This window comes from Canis lupus, chromosome X (genome assembly GCF_003254725.2).
Source record: "Canis lupus dingo isolate Sandy chromosome X, ASM325472v2, whole genome shotgun sequence".
NCBI classification, from domain to species: domain Eukaryota; kingdom Metazoa; phylum Chordata; class Mammalia; order Carnivora; family Canidae; genus Canis; species Canis lupus.
The window spans coordinates 96,116,994-96,134,224 of record NC_064281.1 but is presented as its reverse complement, the minus strand read 5'-3'; the positions used below and the strand labels follow the sequence as shown (position 1 = coordinate 96,134,224).

The 17,231-nt window shown below is 35.5% G+C and overlaps 1 pseudogene; it reads left to right on the top strand.

Moving 5' to 3' along the window:
• LOC112649085 (ATP synthase subunit O, mitochondrial-like) overlaps nt 1–17,231 on the top strand; it is a 78,645-nt pseudogene that overhangs the window by 17,740 nt on the left and 43,674 nt on the right.

The window sequence follows — 17,231 nt, the reverse complement described above, 5'->3', positions numbered from 1 at the left end:
GCCCATTGCCAGATAGCTAATTCTCAGCTTACCCACTGTAAAACAAGCCTTGCCGAGCAACCAGTCCTTCCTGTCATCATAAAGACTTCCCTGTCAGAATTCCCAGTCAGCCATTAGAGGAAAGCTACCGGGAAAACAGACCTCCTTTACACAGAAAGTAGATCTGCTTTCCAAAACAGCAAAGGAAAAACTCACATCTGCTACTTAATAATTTTTCTTTAAAAACAAATGAACAGGATAGTGACATCACCAAAAATGGTGAACTATAATAGGGAACTACATCGCTCCATCCCTCCACAAAAGCAACTAATGAGCTGGCAAAAACAGAATCAACTTTTGCAGAACTCTGGAATCTACTCAAAAACATAAAACATCCAGGGAAGGCTTGGCAAAAAAGAAGTAGCTGCTATATGCTGAGAGATAGATGTAGCATTTTAAATTGCCTGCCTATCATCCCCCACCTCCAGATTGGCAGCAGCTCTGAGACTGGTAGCCCACATTACTGCAGCAAATTGTTAATAACAGAAGGAGCAACCAAACCTACTCTCAAAGACTTGTTATTGGCTATTTCTACCTGTCTGATGGCTCCCTGAAGAACAGACACAAGGGCTTGCCTTTGTTTCACATGATTCATTGTATTCTCAGGACTGGAACAACTGTTTAGGCCCAAGTATTGCCACAGCAGACTGTGTCAAGGGACAACAGGTAAGACAAGTAATAGACATGCCAAGACATATGGGAAGGAAGGGGTTATAAAAAGGGCTATATGTGGGTATAATGGATTTTTTAAAGCTCCAAAATATTCCAGGAAATTGAGAAAGTCACACACATTTCCAGTCCTGAGTACATGCACAGATATTGAAGACCATAAACTTTCACTTCTGACTCACCTTCAGGTTCTGCATAAGTATGAAGTGAAGACTAAGGCAGAATTGTAAACAATGTGGCTAAGCTTTAAAGGAGTGCCCAGGACAAAGCCAGTGTATCCAGAATGGCAAGGATTTTTTTTCTTTCTCTGGCTACAGGCAGTTAAAGAAACTGTCAAAACACTGACTGACCCTTGGACTTCATTGGCCACACACAACAAGGAATAGAGTACTTACAAAAATTGTTTAGAAAAATCACTTAACAAACAACTATAACTTATAACTTCAGTAGTAACAAATGAGAAGGGGCAGGGGAAGGAAGAGGCAGGGGAAGGAGAGGGGGGAAAGAGAGGGGGGATCAGATCTTCACGTGTACCACATTAATATTCAAAATGTTTTCAAAGTTTTCAGCAAAAAATTTCAAGGCATGAAAAGAAGTATGGCCCAATCCCAGGAAAAGATAAAATCAATAGAAATTGTCCTAAGGAAGCTGAGATTTGGACTTACTAAACAAAGACTTTAAATCAAGTATCTTAAATGTGCTCAAAAAGCTAAAGAAAAATCATGAACAAAGAACTAAAGGAAACCAAAAAAGCACTGTATTATCAAATAGAGAATATAAAATAAAGCAAAAAAAAGGATTAAAAAGAAACAAAATAGAAAATCTGGAACTTAAAGGTACAATTAGTAAAAAAACAAAAACAACTTCACTAGAGCAGTTCAACAGTAGATTTCAGCAGGCATCAGAACAAATGACAGAACTTGAAGATAAGTGAATTGAAATGATCCAGTCTGAGGAACAGAAAGAAAAGGAATAAAGAAAAATGAACACAGACTAAGGGGCATGTAGTATACCATTAAGTATACCAACATAAGGACAACAAGAGTCCCAGAAAAAGAAAAGAGAGAGAAATGAACAGAATGAATATTTGAAGAAATAATGGCCCCAAAATTCCCAAATTAGGGGTGCCTGGCTGTCTTAGTCACTGAAGAATGCAACTCTTGATCTGAGGTCATGAGTTCAAGTCCCATGTTAGGCATAGATCTTACTTAAAACAAATTTTTTAAACTCCCAAATTAGATAAAATACATGAATCTGAACATCTAAGAAACTCAACAAACACAAGTAGGATAAACTCAAAAGAGACTCACACTAAAACATATGATCAAATTGTTGAAAGACACACAAAAAGAGAATCTTGAATCAGAAAGAGAAGTGACTCATTATGTATAAGGGATCCTCATAAGATCAACAGCCAATTTCTCATCAGAAACTATGGAGACCAGAAAGCAGTGCTATAAAATATTTAAAGTGCTGAAAGAGGAAAAACTTTTTCAATCAAGAATTCTATATTTGGCAAAACCATCCTTCAAAAATGAAGTCAAAATTAAGATATTCACAGATAAAAGCTGAAGGAGTTCATTGATAGTACATCTGCCCTACAAGAAATACTAAAAGGTGTCTCACAGGCTGAAATGAAAGCACACTAGACAGTAACTTGAAGCCCTATGAAGAAATAAATAACACTGGTAAATGTTCTTTACATACAGAGGTAAATATAAAATCTAGTATTCTGAGTGAGCACTTCCTCCTTTTTCCTATATGATTTAAAAAAATAAAAACTACTAGAACTCATAAATGAATTCAGTAGTCACAAAATACAAAATCAATGCACAGAAATCTGTTCCGTTCCTATACACAAATAATGAAGCAGCAGAAAGTGAAATTAAGAAAGCAATCCCAATGACAATTATGCCAAAAACAATAAAATATCTAGGAATAAACTTAAACAAAGAGGTGAAAGACTTGTCCTCTGAAAACTATAAAACACTGCTGAAAAAAATTAAAAATGACATAAAGAAATGGAAACATTTCATACTCATGGATTGGAAGAGCAAATATTGTTAAATGTCTATACTACCCAAAACAATCTACCCATTTAATGAAATCCTTATCAAAATACCAATAGCATTTTTCACAGAACTAGAACAAACAATCCTAGGATTTATATGGAACCACAACAGACCTTGACTAGCCAAAGCAATCTTAAAAAAGAAAAGCAAAACTGGAGGTATCACAATTCCAGATTTCAAGTTATATTACAAAGCAGTAGAAATTAAAACTGTATGGTATTCGTAGAAAGTAGACACCTAGATCAATGGAATAGAACAGAAAACCCAGAAATAAACCCACTATATACCCCATATATACAATTTTTGTACACAATTGAAGCCAAGTTAGTATTAATTCATACTGGTTTGTTATGTGTTTAACATGTAACCACTAAGAAAATAACTAAAAAATATACAGAAAAAAATGAGAAAGGAATCAAAATGGTACACTAAAAAAATCAATTAAACACAAAAGAAAGCAGTAATGGAGGAACTAGGGAGAAAAAGATATAAGACATATAGAAAACAAGTAGTAAAATGGCAGAAGTCCTTCTTATTCAATAATTGCATTAGATATAAAAGAATTAAACTCAGCAATTAAAAAATGGAGATTGTCATAATGGATTAAAACACATGGTCTAGCAATATGCAATCTATAAAAGACTTACTTTATATCCAAAGACACAATTGATTTGAAATTGAAAGGTTGGGAAAAGATACTCCTTGTAAATATTAACCAAGAATGCTGGGGTGGCCAAAATAGTCTTTAAGTCAAAAATATTTATGAGACAAAGTACTCTATACATTGATAAAAGAGTCAATCCATCAAGAAGATATAATTATTATAAACATAGACACATCTAACATCAGAGACCCAAAATATAAGAAGAAAAACTGACAGGAATGAAGTGAGAACTAGTGCTACAATGATAGTTGAAATCTTCAATATCCCTTTCAATAACGGATAGAAAAACTAGACAAAATATCAATAAAGAAACACTAAATACCAACTAGACCTAACAGATGCATACAGAACATTCCATGCAAAAAGAACAGAATATATAGTCTTCCCAAGTACACATGAATATTCTCCCAGATAAACCATATGTTGGGCCACAAAAATAAGTCTCAATAAATTTGAAAAGATTAAAATCATATAAAATATTCTCTCTGACTATAATGAAATGAACCTAGAGATTAGTAACAGAAGGAACATAGGGAAATGTACACAGCTGTGGAAATTAAACAATATGCCCTCAAATAATCCATGGGTCAGAGAAGAAATCTCAGGAAAAATTTGAAAATATTTTAAGATGAATGAAGATGAAATAACAACACACCACAACTTAGGAGATGCAGTGAAAGGAGTGTTCAGTGGGAAATTTATATATGTAAATACCTACATTAGAAAAGAAGGAAGATCTCAAATTAATAACAAAGCTTTCCACCTTAAGGAATAAGGGGGGAAAAGAACAAACTAAACCCAAAGCCAGAAGAAAATAACAAATTTTACAGCAGATATAAATTAGAGAATATAAAAACGATGGAGTAAATTGATGAAATCAAAGTTGGTTCTTTGAAAAGATCAACAAAATGGATAAACCTGGAGTGCCCAGGTGGTGCAGTTAGCTGGGCACCTGACTCTTGATTTCAGCTTGGCTAATAATCTCGTGGTCATGGGATTGAGTCCCACATCAGGCTCCACACTCAGCATGGAGTCTGCTTAGGTTTCTCTCTCCCTCTCCCACTGCCCCTCCCACTGCTGTCTCTCTCTTTCAAAAAAATAAATATATCTTTTAAAAAATGAATAAACCTTTAGCTAGACTAAGGAAAAAGAGAGAAGATGGAAATTACTAAAATCAGAAGTGAGAGTAGGAACATTACTACCAACCATACAGAAAAGATGCTCAACATCAGTAGTCATTAGGGAAATGCAAATCAAAACCATGAGATACCACTTCACACTAGGACGGCTGCAATCAAGAGAGAAAATAGCAAGTTGTAGCAAAGATGTACAGAGATTAGCATCCTCACACATTTCTGATGGGACTGAAAATTGTGCAACCAGTATAGAAAACAGTTTGGTAAGTCCTCAATGATGTTAAACATGGAATTACTCTATGACCCAGTAACTCTCCTCCTAGAAATATACCCTGAAAAACTGAAAATGTATGTTCACATAGAAACTTATAACAAATCTTCATAGCAGCATTATTCAAAATAGCCAAAAAGTGGAAACAACTTAAATGTCCATCAACTGATAAATGATGAACCACACAATGGAATATTGTTCAACCATAAATAGAAATGAAGTCATGATACCTGCTACAACGTAGATGAACTTTGGAATCAAATGCTGAGAGAAAGAAGCCTGATACATAAGGCCCCATATTATATGATTCCAGTTATATGAAATATCTGGAATAAGCAAATCCATAGAGACAGAAAACAGATTAGTATTTGCCTGAAGCTTGGGAGAGGGGAAATAGGTAGTTACTGGATAATGGTATGAGTTTTCCTTTTGGGTAACAAAAATGTTCTAGAACTAGCTAGAAGTGATAGTTGCACATTTTAAATGTACTAAATATCAATGGATTATATAATCGAATGGTAAATTTTATGTCAAGTGTATTCTTACCACAATAAAAAAAATGGGCAACTAAATCAAATGAGCAAAACTAATATTACCATGGATACAATATAGAAATAAAAATAAACTATGGTATTCACAACCATTTGGTGAACTGCACAAACATCATTTGAAATAAAAGAAACCAGACACAAAAGAATACATGCTGTATGATTTCTTTTATATAAAGTCCAAGAAGAAGCAAAATAACTTCAATGTTGGAAGTCAGGACTGATTATTTTGAAGGAAGATGAAGAGTAGGAATTGGGAAGAGATATGATGGAAACATTTGGGATGCTAGTAATGTCTTATTTTTTGACCTGGTGGTAGTTATGTGGGTATATCAATTTTGTGACAAATTTATAATCATTTTACTTTTTTTCTGTCTGCTATATTTTAATAAGTCTTTAAAAAAATTTTAAAAACCTAACATTACTGGGACACCTGGGTGGCTCAGTGGTTGAGTGTCTGCCTTTGGCTCAGGTTGTGATCCTAGGGTCCTGGGATCGAGTCCTGCATCAGGTTCCCCATAGGGAGCCTGTTTCTCCCTCTGCCTATGTCTCTGCCTCTCTCTGTGTGTCTCTCACGAAAAAATAAAATCTTTTTAAAAAACCAACATTACTGGTAATGGGACAAGACATCATGTGCCCCCTGATATAATGCACTGAGGACACATAATTTCTATGTTATTTCCACAAAAAAATGCATAACTTGAATTTAATCATAAGGAAATACCAGACAAACCAAAATTGAAAGAAATTCTGTAAAATACCTGGTTGATACTCTTAAAAAATGAACTGTCGTATGATCCAGCAATTCCATTTCTGGGTGTTTATCCAAAGGCAATTAAAACACTAACTTGAAGGGCACCTGGGTGTCTCAGTCAGTTAGTTAAGCATCCAACTCATGCTCAAGTCATGATCTCATGGGTAGTGGAATGGAGCCCTGTGAGGGACTCTGTTCTCATTGGGGAATCTGCTTAAAAATTCTCTCCTTTGGGGATCCCTGGGTGGCTCAGCAGTTTAATGCCTGCCTTTGGCCCAGGGCATGATCCTGGAGATCCGGGATCAAGTCCCACATCGGAATCCCTGCATGGAGCCTGCTTCTCCCTCTGCCTGTGTCTCTGTCTCTGTCTCTCTCTCTCTGCCTCTCATGAATAAATAAATAAAATCTTGTAAAAAAATTATCTCCCTCTGCCACTCCCCCCATTCACTTTCTCTGTCTGAAATAAATAAATCTTTTTAGAAAAACACGAACCGTGTTTATTTCAGAATTATTTACACTATCCATGATATGGAAGCACCCTAAGTGTCCATCAATGAAATGGATGTGGTATGTGTACACATGCGCGTATGCATGCACGCGCACACACACACGAATTCAGGCATAAAAAAGAAGGAAATCTTGCCATTTGGGACAACAAAGATGGACCTTGTGGGTATTTCACTACATAAAATAACTGACAAAGAAAGACAAATACTGTATGATCTCACTTATATGAGGAATCTAAGAAAAAAAATCCAAACTCATAGATACAGAGAATAAATTGGTAGTTGCCAGAGGCAAGGAGTTGGGGGCGGTAGGCAAAATGGGTGAAAGAAGTCAAAAGGTACAAATTTCCAGTTTTAAATAAATCATATGTATGTTAGATAAGCTTTATTCAGGCATGAGTTATATTACTGTTGGCTGTGAATTCAATGTTAATGAATCAATAATATAAATTAAAGTGCCTTTGAACAGAGACACACATAAAACAAGGTTATGTATTGATCAGTTGATGAAAATACTGTGGCCAGAGGCTCACAGGAACTTACCCCTGTATTTCCCAAGAGCAATGGTTCAGAAGTCACTAATTCAGTGTTCGCAGTGATTTTATACAGTATAACTACTGCAAATAATAGCAATTATTCCATTACAGCATTGATCACAAGTTATAAGTATAAAGTATATGCTTATTTATGTAATTTTTAAGTGTCTGTTTTTAAGGAAAGTCATGGGATGTAATTTATAGCATGGTAACTATATTTAGTAATATTGTATTATATATTTGAAAATTGCTGAGAGTAAATCTTACAAGTTCTCATCAAAACAAAAGGTTTATAACTATGTGTGATGGGTGTTAACTAGACTTATTGTGATCATTGCACAATATATACAAATACCAAATCATTATGTTGTACACCTGAAACTCATATAATGTTATATGTCAATTATATCTCAATTTTTAAAAGTGTCAGCTCATAAAAGGCAAAAAAAAAAAAAAAAAGACTGAGGAACTATCACGGATTACAGGAAACTAAGGACACTTGACAACTAAATACTTCATTTAGCTCCAGGATTATATCCTGGACCTGGAAAATGACATTAGTGAGCAATTGATGAAATTTGAATGAATTATGTCAATGAGATTATTTTATCAATATTAATTCCCTGATTTTGATCATTGTACAATTGATATGCAAGACAATTACAAATATACAAAAATGTATAGTACTATTGTTACATTTTTTAAGTTAGAAATTATTTCAAAAAGAAGTGCTTTAAAATTTTTCAAATTAAACAATATGAAAAAGCAACCAAGAATCCTAGTCAGGAATCTAGGCTTCTTTTATCTTGTTGCCTCATCCTTTCCTGGGTGCTTATCTCATATTCCAAGTTGGTGCCCTATCACATACATCCATGTTGCAGGCATTGGAATGGGTGAGTGTAAAGATGGAGAAAGGAAGGGTATGAAGGGTGCAAACTGGAACTTCCAGGTATCACTTTCACTTATTTCCCATTGACTAGAACTTAGCTATATAGTCACAGCTACCTGCAAAAGGGCCGTGGAATATCCTTAGTTGCCCATCTAAAACTTAGGGGGCTTATTACTGTTTTAGTAGAGATGAATGGAAATTGAAGGGAACTAGCAGTCTTGGTCATGGCCTGATCCAGAAAATAGTGCACTTGTCTTATGAGAGCTGGAAAAAAAGTTTAGTATTATGGCTGTGCAGCAGGCCTTGGGAACAACTAGTCTAGATCAGAGCAGAAAAACAGGCATGGCAGGAAAAAATGTGGCCTCAATTTAACAAATGGCATAATGAAAAATTTGGAAAAAAATTGTTACAAAGGTAAATAGAATTAAAAGAAAATTGCAATGCTACTTTCTTGGTGTAATTGAAGGTGACTTTTATGCAAAAAAAAAGCTATTATTAAATGGGTTTAATTTCGATTGGTTACAGTTAGAATTTTAAAACAGGTTTCTCTTGATTTTTTCATTTCAATTTACAAAGTTATTCTACTTATTAATCAGTCCAATTTATAACTTGATTAACTAAATGCCCTTAAACATTTAAATTGCATTTTCAAGTGTATTTAATTTTCTTTTAAATATTTTAAATGTCCCTAGCAAGCACTAAACAATTAAACAAGTTAATTAGAACAGTACTTAAACAATTCTAGTAAATATAAGAAATGAAATGTATTAATATGGGTGAATCTTAAGTCTGCATAAATGTTCTAACATATATCTTCCTCAGTTTATGATGGGGTTTGGGTCTTGATAAACCCATAATAAGTTGAAAGTACTGTAAGTTGAGGGGCACCTGCGTGGCTCAGTTGGTTAAGCATCTGCCTTCCGCTTGGGTCATGATCTCTGAGTCTTGGGATCAAGCCCCCACATAGGGCTCTGCACCCAGCAGGCAGCCTGCTTCTCCTTCTGCCCCTCCCCCTGCTCGTGTTCTCTCTCTCTCTCTCTCTCAAATAAATAAATAAAAATATTTTTAAAAGTATTGTAAGTTGAAATGCATGTAATACATATAACCTACCAAACATCATACTTTAGCCTAGCATACCTTAAATGTGCTCAGAACACTTACAGTAGCCTACAGTTGGGCAAAATCATCTAACACAAAGCTTATTTTATAATAAAGTATTGAATATCATGTAATTGACCAAATACTGTACTAGAAGTGAAAAATAGAATGATGGTGTGGGTATGGAATGGTTGTCATTGTTTCATTTGTTGATCCTCATGATCATGAGGCTGACTGGCAGCTGCAGCTTGCTACCACTGCCCAGCATCAGGAGAGTATAATACTGCATATCACTAGCCCAGGGAAAGATCAAAAGTCAAATCTTGAACTACAATTACTACTGAAGGCATATTGCTTTTGTACCATCATGAAGTTGAAAAATCTCGAATAAAAAATAAAAATAAAAGAGAAAGTAAATTTAGTAATTGTGAATGAGCTACTAAAGCACTTGATGAGGTGGACAGGAGAAAGCACAACCTGTAACCTAGCAATACCATTGTTAGTTTAAAAACCCTAGAGAATCGGGGCAGCCAGGGTGGCTCAGCAGTTTAGCGCCCCCTTCAGCCCAGGGTGTGATCCCGGAGACCCAGGATCGAGTCCCACGTCGGGCTCTCTGCCCGACGGAGCCTGCTTCTCCCTCTGCCTGTGTCTCTGCCCCTCTCTCTCCGTGTCTCTCATGAATAAGTAAATAAATTAATTAATTTTAAAAAAAACCCTAGGGAATCTCTTGCATTTGCACATAAAGAGACTAGTATTTCATTGCTGGAGTGCCTAGGTGGCTCAGTCAGTTAACTGTCTGCCTTCAGCTCAGGTCATGATCTCTGGGTCCTGGGACTGGAGCCCACCCCAGGGCTCCCTCCTCAGCAGGAAGGGGGAGCCTGGTTCTCTCTCTTCCTCTGTGCACCCCATCATGCACATTCTCTCTCTCTCTCTCTCTCTCTCTCTCTCTCTCTCTCTCTCAAATAAACAAATAAATAAAATCTTTAAAAAAAGAATGCTCATTGCTCTACTTCTTATAATAACAAAATTTAAGGGGCACCTGGGTGGCTCAGTCAGTTAAGCATCTGCTTTCATCTCAGATCATGGTTCCATGGTCCTGGGATTGAGCCCCATATCCCATATCAGGCTCCCTTCTCAGTGGGGAGCCTACTTCTCCCTCTCCCTCTGCCTGCTGTTCTGCCTGCTTGTGTTCTCTATCAAATAAATAAAATCTTTTTAAAAAATAATAAAATTTAAGAGCCACCTAAGTGACCACCAGCAGGAGAATGGGTGAATAAATTGTGATACATTCATTCAGTTGAATACTACAGAGAAGTTATTACTAGAGCTACATGTATCAAAATGGAAAATTTCACAAACAACATTAAGCAAAACAAGCAAATTGCAAAATAATAAATACAAGATGATGCTGCTTGCATCATTTTATTTTATTTTATTTTATTTTTTTTTTTGCTTGCATCATTTTAAAAAGGAAAAGCAATATAGATATATATATAGGGGCACATGGGTAGCACAGTCAGTTAGCATGTAACTCTTGGTTTTGACTCAGGTCATGATCTCAGGATCTTGAGATCGAGCCCCATACATGCCCAGCATGGAGTCTGCTTAAGATTCTCTCTCTCCCTCTCCCTCTGCCCCCCCACTCTAAAATAAATAAATCTTTTCTTAAGTATATATATAAGTATATATATATACATATATGCATGGAAATGTTAAATATATGTAAAAGTATATATATATATATATATATATATATATGCATGGAACGTTAAATATCAAGTTCAAGTTCAGAATAGCAGTTATCACTGGGGAAGAAAGAGGGAGGGCAATAAGACCTTGGAAGGGTATAGAAGATGCTTCAGCGGTAGTTATTTTTTGAAAAAATTAGAACAAACAAAATTAAATGTTTGTTGCATGAATTCATAAATGTGCACATCCAATATGCTGATATTTGGTATATTTTGAGTTTTATCTTGAGGTTTATATTCACAAAGATTTCATGGCTAATTATTCAAGGTTATCTTCAGTCATGTCCTGTTTATTCATCAAAATTTCTAACCTGAATGTCTAGGAATGGCAAACAGGCATTTATTTCTCCTACTAATAAGGTTTCCAAATACAATCAATTAATTAGGATATATGATTTGCATCTTATAGACCTATAAAAGCTATAACTAAATAGCACTGTCATTAGGAACTAGTACCTCAAATGATGAAGCAAGTATTGCTAGGGTCGTAACTGTTCTGCATCCATTGTAGACTGATGATTTGTCTATGGTGACAATGGATGATAAATGATAAAGGTGATAGGGATGTGGAAGAAATCCAAGCTAAAGATAATAAAGTGAGTGGAACAGAAAGGCAACTTACTCTAAAAAAACAGCTAACTATAATCAAAAGTTGGATTGGCTCAGTGATTTCTAGGTTTTATAACTAAGCATTTATCATTATTTTTTAAACTCCACTTTTACTTAAAATTCCTATAGGAAACAACCCCAAAACATCCAGGAAAATAGATAGACAACAGGAAAATGGATAAACAAATTGCCATTTATTTATAAAATGAAATACCACATGCCAAAAAAAAGAATACACTATTGATATGCAAAAAACATGAATGAATCTCAAAAACATGCCCAGTGAAAGAATCCAGACATAGAAGAGTACATACTGTTTGATTCCATTTAAATGAAGTTCCATAACAGGCAAAACTAAACTATGGTGGCATAAATTAGAGCAGCAGCTGTGGGCCAGGAAGGATTTACTAGAAAGTTGCAAAGAAATGTTATTCATTTTGATTGAGGTAGTGGTTACACCCGTGTATACATTTAAACCAGATGCATTTTATTCTATGGAAATTATCCTTCAATGAAGCCAATTTTATTAAAAATCTCTACAGGAAAATAGCATTGTAATTATGAGTCTGAAAACTCTTTAGTGCCTAGATCACAAACTGGCAGCCCACAGATGTGTTTTGTTTAGACTCAATTATTTCTTAACTGAATTAGCTGCCAACCTTTGGAAGTTGACATTACAGTCCAGCTTCTCCTGAAAAACCTTGACATGTTTCAATACTAGACCAACATTTTTGTATGACCATAGTTTGCTCATAAGCTGTCCACATTATACAAAGCATGTACTATCCATTCTCCACCACTCCCACAAGTGGACATTGTCTTACATTAGGCCAATTTCATTCAATCTGTATTATCTGCCTAGTGCCTATGCACATTTAAGTTAGGTACCTCTGCTCTAGCCCCACTCTACTTCCATTTTGCCATTGGAAAACCTGTTTTGGGGATGCCTGGGTGGCTCAGCGGTTGAGCACCTGCCCCTGGCTCAGGGCGTGATCCGCAGTCTCAGGATCGAGTCCCACATCAGGCTCCCTGCCTGGAGCCTGCTTCTCCCTCTGCCTACATCTCTGCCTTTCTCTCTCTGTGTCTTTCGTGAATAAATAAATAGAATCTTAAAAAAAAAAGGAAAACCTGTTTTGTGCAATGAGACTTTTTTTTATAGCATGATGTTTCTCTGGAATGAAACTATTAAGTTATGGCCAAGCAAATTATTACAAGAAATAGAAATAAGGAAATTGAAGAGAAGGAAATGGGAGTAGGGAAATTGGGGAGAACACACAGTGTATTTGTAGTGTTAAAAGGATGCCTCAATGAAAAGATTTGATAGCCAGTTGGAAACTCAAAACTGGGGTTCAGGAGTGGTCAAGTCTAGACATAGGGACTTGAAGTTCAAATTGAAGTAACATTTCTTGAGCACCTATCATGTCATAGTTACTGTACCAGGAACTTTCACAGATGTCACCTACATAGTTCAAGACACAGAAGTGAACTCAATTACTAAGAATGGACACAGAAATGAGCAAAGGCTGAAGACAATCTGGTGGAAGGAATGTTCAAATGTAAAGAAAGGGTTTTAGAAAAGATGAGAATTGAGGGAACATTAGACAGTAGTGGTTAGAGATGGGAGAGCAAGAAAAAGCAGTGCACAGTGCCAGATGCCAAGAGAAGAGAGAATTTAAAGATAACAATGCAATTATTACATAGAGAACAAGGAAAATGAGAAACAAGGGAAGGTCATTTGGGCAATTAAAAGGTCGCTGGTGAGAACAGACTTGAATGGTTTCAGTAGAGTGCTGAGAATGGAGATAAGACTAGAAGAGGTTAAGGAGTAAAGGGATGGTTAATAAATAGGAGAAGCAAGTGAGAGGGGATGATGGAACCTAAAGGAAGAAACAATCCTAATATCTAAAGCCCATAAGCAAAATTCTTTGGGCTATAGAATACTTCATTTCCACATCCATCTCCTTACATCTCTGCTCCAAGGAGCTGGGGACAGAATAAGGAGAAAATATAGACCCTGTCCCTACTCTCTTAGAGCTCACAGTCAAGTGAGATGGTACACCTACTTTGAAGGTAAGATAAAACAGAAATGCAAAGCAAAAGGTTAAGAAAAAGAAGAAAAAGGAAATAAAAAAGACAGTTATAAAATTAAAAAACAAGGATAAAAATGGAAACCTTCCCAGTTATTTTTTAAATCATGATCCTTATTCCAAGCTGATAAAGATAAAACATGTACAAACACATACACACACACAAACATAAGACCATTTTATTTATGAGTATATGCGCAAAACTTGCATATAAAGTACCAGCAAAGTGAATCCAACAGTACATAAAAATAATAATATGAATAATATGAAATATGGTTTATTACAGGAATATAAAGATATTTCAATATAATTAAACCTAACCACATTATTCATCACATCAGAGCAGTAAAGGAAGAAAATATTGTGTTTATTAACAAACAGCAAAAATACTTTTGAGTAAATTCAATTTTTAAAAACAAAATGAAAAATCTCTTAATAAACTTGAAATAGAAGGATGTTTCTTCATTAAGATTAAAAAATGTTACTTAATCCAGGAAAATTCATAGCAATACAGGTCTACCTCATGAAGAAAGAAAAAATGTTAAATAAACAACCTAACCTTATACCTAAAGGAGCTAGAAAAAGAACAACAAGCAAAACCTAAAGCCAGGAGAATGAAGGAAATAAAGATTAGAGCAGAAATAAATGATATAAAAACTAAAAAAAAACCAGTAGAATAGATCAATGAAACCAGGAGCTGGCTCCTTGCAAATAATCAAGAAAATTAATAAGCCTCTAGCCAGACTTACCAAGAAAAAAAAGAGAAAGGACTCAAGTAAATAAAATCACAAATGAGAGAAGAAAAATAATAACCAACACCACAGAAATACAATTATAAGAGAATATTATGAAAAACTATATGCCAACAAATTGGACAACATAGAAGTGGATAAATTCCTAGAAACATATAACCTACCAAAACTGCTGCAGGAATAAACAGAAAATTTGAACAGACCAAATACCAGCAAAGAAATTAAATCAACAATCAAAAAACTGCTGGAGTGCCTGGATGGCTAAGTTGGTTAAGCATCTGCTTTTAGCTCACATTGTGATCCTAGAGTCCCAGGATGGCCCCAGGCTCCCTGCTCACTGGGGAGTCTGCTTCTCCCTTTCCCTCTGCCCCTCCCCTCACTTGTATATTCTCTCTATATATCAGATAAATAAATAAAATCTTTTAAAAAAAAATCCCAAAAAACAAAAGTCCAGAGCCAGATGGCTTCACAGGCAAATTCTAGCAAACATTTAAAGAAGAGTTAATATCTATTCTTCTCAAACCTTTCTAAAAAAGTAGAAAAGAAAGGAAAACCCAAACTTATTCTATGAGGCCAGCATTATCTTGAAACCAAAACCAGACGCCACAAAAAAAGAGAACTACGGGCCAATATCCCTGATGAACATAGATGCAAAAATCCTCAACAAAATACTACCAGACCAGGAAGCCAGGGTGGTTCAGCGGTTTAGCGCTGCCTTCAGCCCAGGGCCTGATCCTGGAGACCCAGGATTGAGTCCCACGTAGGGCTCCCTGCGTGGAGCCTGCTTCTCCCTCTGCCTGTGTCTCTGCCTCTCTCTCTCTCTCTGCATCTCTGTGTCTCTCGTGAATAAATAAATAAAATATTTTTTAAAAATACTACCAGACCAAATCCAACATTTCATTTAAAAAACCATTCACCACAATGAAGTAGGATTTATTCCTAACTTGCAAGGGTGGTTTAATATTCACAAATCAACATGACACATCACATCAATAAGAGAAAGGATAAGTATCATATGATCATTTCAATAGATGAAAAAAAAAGCATTCAACATACTGGAAGTACTAGCCACAGTGATCAGACAACAAAAAGAAATAAAAGGCATCCAGATCAGTAAGGAAGAAGTAGAACTTTCACTATTTGAAGATGACACAATTAAGACTCTAACCCCACCAAGAAACTACTAGAACTGATAAATAAATGCAGTAAAGCCACAGAATACAAAATCATTGTACAGAAATCTGTTACATTTCTATATACCAATAATGATGTGCAGAAAATGAAATTAAGGCAACAATCCCATTTACAATTAATAATTGATTAATTATCCCAAAATAATAAGATACCTAGGAATAAATCTAGCCAAATAGTTGAAAGACTTGTACTCTGAAAACTATAAAACACTGATGAAATAAATTGAAGATGACAAAGAAATGGAAAGACATCCCATACTCATGGTTTGGAAAAATAAATATTGTAAAAATGTCTATACTGCTCAAATCAATCTACCCATTTAATGCAATCCTTATCAAAATACCAAGAAAATTTTTCACAGAACTAGAACAAACAATTATAAAATTTGTATGGAACCACTAAAGACCCCAAATAGCCAAAGCAATCTTGAAAAACAAAAGCAAAGCTGGAGGCATCACAATTCCAGAACTTAAGTTAGGTTGTTAAGGTTATAGTAATCAAAACAGTATGGTTCTGACACAAAAATAGTCACACAGATCAATAGAACAGAATAGAAAATGCAGAAATAAGCCCACTATTATATGGTCAATTAATCTTTGACAGAGAAGGAAAGAATATCCAATGGGGAAAAAAGTCTCTTCAATAAATGGTGTTGGGAATACTGGACAGCAACATGCAAAAGAATGAAACTGGACCCCTTTGGCAGCATACACAAAAATTAATTCAAAATGGATAAAAGACCTAAATGTGAGCTAGGAAACCATAAAAATCCTTAAGGAAAGTACAGGCAGTAATCTGTCTGACACTAGTCATAGCAACTTTTTTCTAGATAGGTCCCCGACGCAAGGGAAACAAAAGCAAAAATAAACTATGGGGATAAAATAAAAATCAAAATAAAAAGCTTCTGCACACCTGAAGAAAACAATCAACAAAACTAAAAGGCAACCTACTGAATGGGAGAAGATACTTGCAAATGACATATCCAATAAAGGGCTAGTATCCAAAATATATAAATAACTGACACAACACAACACCCAAAACACAAATAATCCAATTTAAAAATGGACAGAAGACATGAACAGACATTTTCCAAAGAAGACATCTGGATGTCTAACAGACACATGAAAAGATGCTCAACATTACTGATCATCAGGGAAATGCAAACCAAAACTACAGTGAGATATCATTTCACACTTACGGTTAAAACCGAAAATGCAAGAAACAAGTGTTGGAGAGGATGTGGAGAAAAAGGAACCCTCTTGCACTTATGGTGGGAATGCAAACTGATGCAGCCACTGTGTAAAACAGTATGGCAGTTCCTCAAAACATTAAAAATAGAACTATTCTGGGACTCCTGGGCAGCTCAGTGGTTAAGCACCTGCCTTTGGCTTAGGGCATGATCCTGGAGTCCCAGGATTAAGTCCCACATCAGGCTCCTTGGATGGAGCCTCCTTCTCCCTCTGCTGTGTCTCTGCCTCTCTCTGTGTGTGTCTCTCATGAATAAATAAATAAAATCTTTAAAAAAAATAGAACCATTCTATGATCCAATAATCATACCACTGGATATTTACTCCAAAAATACGAAAACACTAATTCAAAGGGATACATGCATCCCTATGTTTATACTGGCATTATTTACAATAGGCAAATTATGGAAAC